Source organism: Mus pahari, chromosome 12, assembly GCF_900095145.1.
Source record: "Mus pahari chromosome 12, PAHARI_EIJ_v1.1, whole genome shotgun sequence".
Taxonomy (NCBI): domain Eukaryota; kingdom Metazoa; phylum Chordata; class Mammalia; order Rodentia; family Muridae; genus Mus; species Mus pahari.
Window position 1 is genome coordinate 11,441,466 of NC_034601.1, and position 4,416 is coordinate 11,445,881.

Sequence of the window (4,416 nt, forward strand, 5' to 3'; positions counted from 1 at the left end):
CAGTTGTCCCAATCAAAACACACACACAAAACGGGGTTGGGAGACGAAGGCAGCAAGAGCTTAAAAAGCCTTTGAAAGATCTGAGATCTCCAATAGTGTCACTTAGTGTGTCCAAGGGAAATTTTCCCTATGGAAATTTAATATTAAATATTGGAATAATGTCTAAACAAACGTTAACAGTTACATCACACCAAACCTGTTATTAAGAATCAAGGTAGGGGGCTGGTGAGATGGCTCAGTGGGTAAGAGCACCCGACTGCTCTTCCAAAAGTCCGGAGTTCAAATCCCAGCAACCACATGGTGGCTCATAACCATCCATAACAAGATCTGACTCCCTCTTCTGGAGTGTCTGAAGACAGCTACAGTGTACTTACATATAATAAATAAATAAATAAATAAATAAATAAAAAGAATCAAGGTAAAACATGGGTATTCACAATTGTGTTGGAAAAAAGGTTGTGTATTCCAAAAGGTTGGGCTGTGTTAGTGCAGGCTACATTTAGGCTGTAGTTGTGCTCCGATGACACCAAAAGTCCATCGGTAAAGAAAGCCACAGCAGAAACACAAGCAAAACCTTGAAACAAAAAGGGATGGAGAAAAACAGCTTACCACCTTGCTTCTGAGAAGGCTTGGCTGACTCCATGACAGACTTCAAATTGGCAGTTAAGGAGACTAGGCCTAAGAACTTGGAAAGTCCAGGCAAGCTCAGGCAGGTCAATTACTAATAGGAAAAAACCCAGGCTCCAGCCTCCATGTCGGATGATGGTTCTGGGATGCCTAGAACTAGAGTAAGATGAAGCTCATCTTCCTCAGAATTCCAATGTGCTTTAAATCAAGCCTGCAAGCTCACTTAGTTGTCTTTCTATTTTGGTAATGGGAGACCCCAAGATGCTGGACTTGTGCAGAATAAAACACTCCTTGAGTATACATACTATTTGAGTTCCAGGTGTCATTCTTCGGTGAATCATGGACCTTTACACTTCTAGTTTAGTTCACGTACCTTATTTGGAGGTGAAAGCCCACGTACCTAAAGATGATATACCCATACACAACTGGATTCTCCTACAACAGTTAGTGACTAAGAAAATTCCCTCCCCCCAGACATGCCCACAGGTTAATCTGACTTAGGCAAGTCTTAAACTGAGATTTCCTCTTTTCATTTTTGTCAAGTTCACAACAAAGATTAGCTAACACAAGTCCATTCCAAATGCATCATTGTTAAGCCATAATATTCCTTTCTTGTTTGTCCTCAAGATGTCATAAATACTAAAAAATAATAATAATAATTAAATACAGTACAACTTTAGAAGTCCCAGTCTTTAAAAATTCCAATCCTCTAAGTCTCTTTAAAATATCCAAAGTCAGATTCAATAGTTACCACAGACAAGAAAATATTATAGGCTACTCACAATGCTATTGGTTATCCTTGACAACCTACCAGTAAGACTATATTGCTGAAGACATCACATATTTATGCAAGTGAACATGAAAAAATTCAGTTGAGACATAACTAGATGTTTCACATCTATTAACTAGCATATATATATATATATATACATATATATATATATGTATATATATATATATGATGCTTAGTCACAAGGAAGTAGAACTATTTGAAAGGATTAGAGGAAATAGGAAGTGTGGCCTTCTTGGAGACAGCGTGTCACTGGGAAGGGGCTTTGAGGTTTTAAAAGCCCATGTAAGGTCTAGTCTGTCTTCTCTCTCTGCCCACCTATGATATAGCTCTCGGTTACTGCTACAGCGCCTGCCTGCATGCTGTCATTCTATTGCTATGATGATATTGAACTAAACCTCTGAAACTGTAAGCAAGTCCCCAGTTAAATGCTTTCTATCAGAAGAGTTGCCTTGGTCATAGTGTCTTAACAGCAGTAGAGTAAGACAGTACCTAACCTTTATGGTTATGTGGATTATAGCACACATATTAAAGGCTTTAGAGCTAGTATTCACAGATCAGAGAAGACATAGAGCCGGGCGTGGTGGCGCACGCCTTTAATCCCAGCACTCGGGAGGCAGAGGCAGGCAGATTTCTGAGTTCGAGGCCAGCCTGGTCTACAGAGTGAGTTCCAGGACAGCCAGGGCTATACAGAGAAACCCTGTCTCGAAGAAAGAGAGAGAGAGAGAGAGAGAGAGAGAGAGAGAGAGAGAGAGAGAGAGAGAGAGAGAGGACATAGAAAGATACATACCTACCCATGCACGCCTTTAATCCCAGCACTTGGGAGGCAGAGGCAGGTGGATTTTTGAGTTTGAGGCCAGCCTGGTCTACAAAGTGAGTTCCAGGGCAGCCAGGACTATACAGAGAAACCCTGTTTCGAAAAGAAGAAGAAGAAGAAGAAGAAGAAGAAGAAGAAGAAGAAGAAGAAGAAGAAGAAGAAGAAGAAGAAGAAGAAGAAGAAGAAGAAGAAGAAGAAGAAGAAGAAGAAGAAGAAGAAGAAAAGAGAGAAAGAAACATACATATCTGTTTTGGGGGGTGTCTGAGTTAATTCTTTCTAAAAGATTTTGTCCTAGATCTATCCATTTGCCTTCTAATTTTTATAATTTTAACAGCTTATTGATTCCATTGTGTATCCATATTATGTGTCCAGTATCCACTAATCAGTTGATGAATTATCTAGACTGTTTCCAATTTCTGGTTATTATGAATACAGGCACCATGAACATGGATGACCAAGTATCTCCATAGTAGCATGTAGAGTCTTTGCAGATATACTCAAGGGTGACATGTCTGAATCTCCAGGAGAGAAAGCCAGGCTGATTCCATGACAGGCTGCAAACTGGCAATTCAGAAGACTAGGCCTAAATCTCTGTTTCCAAGAACTGGGCAATTCCAGGCAAGTCCAGGCCTCAGAAGCTGCCCCACCACCTGGCCTGAGGCAAGGGCAATGGGTCAGCAGCAGTTTCCTCAGACTTCCTCAGCTACTTCTTCATGGAGCTTCCATGCTCACATACCTGATAATGGAATATCTGAAAAGATGGACCCAACAGATTAACATAGAGAGCACCTACCCGGGAAGTCTGTAATGTGCTTTAAATCAGGCCTGCAAGCTCACTTGGTTGTCTCTCTATCTTGTTAATGGGGAGGCCCCAGCATGCTGGACTTCTGCAGAATAAAACACTCATTGCCTTTACATACTATTTGAGTCCATGGTATCGTTCTTCTGCAAATCATGGACCCTTACACAGGTAGAAATATCTTCAACTTTTTTTCATTTACTTATTTATTTGTTTACTTATTTATTCACGTTACATTCTGATCACAGTCCCCTCCTCCTAATTTCCCCCTCAAGCAGCCCTTCGCCCCCCCCCCAATATCTCTTCCCCTTCTAATCTGAAAAGGGAGAAGTCCCCCTGGGTACTAACCCACCCTGGCACATCAAGTCACTGCAAGACTAGGCACATCCTCTCCCATCAAGGCCAGACAAGGCAGCCAGGTAGGGGAACAAAATCCACAGGCAGGCAACAGAGTCAGAGATAGGCCTCACTCCAGTTGTTGGGGGACCGGCAAGAAGACCAAGCTGCACATTTGCAAGCTCTTCTTTGAGTAGTTGCCTTTTTGATGAATGTTTGGTCCTGCATGTTTTGGTAATTTCTGCATAATAAACACTCTTTGCCTTTACATACTATTTGAGTCTGGGGTCTTCCTTCAGTGATTCTTGGACCCTAACATTTGGGAGCTCAACTGGCAGGATCATTGGGGACTTCCCTGACTTGATAGTAGAGTGGTTTTAGGGGAGCAATTGACTCCCCACTGATCGATCATGAGTTGAGGTACCTCTGTGTGTTGTGTGTCTTTGTGTTTTTGTCTCTCATCCTGCCTTGCTGGGAATTGTCTCCTACTCTGTTTGGTGTATGATGATTTTTTTTCAACCTGTTTCTTTGGCTGGCACAACCTGCAGCCACCAGAGGCAATGTAGTCTCCCCACGGGCTGCTACCTGGCTGGGAGTTTCCCAGGACACTCCAGAACTCCTAATGTTAGAATCACAGTATGGTCTGTGCCAGGTTTGGTAGAAACTGACAGGATAAACACAGCCTGAGAGCAGGAGAGGCTGCCATCTCTGGAGCCTTCCCAATGGCAGTGGGAGCCAGAGAACCCCAGCCAAACAAAGAGTTTGGTGGAGGCTACTGGGTCATTCTTTATAGATGAGGCTCAATGGAAGGAGAGGTTGCCCAGCTTCATTTGAGTTTCTTTTTTCCACTCCTGTAGGTTTACTGTGTGCTCTCTGTGTGTGATTTATTTGTTGTCCCCTATTACCTTGAGAGACACCATGGGGCACGTCTTTTTTTTTTTTTTTTTAAAGATTTATTTATTTATTATATGTAATTACACTGTAGCTGTCTTCAGACACTCCAGAAGAGGGAGTCAGATCTTGTTACAGATGGTTGTGAGCCACCAT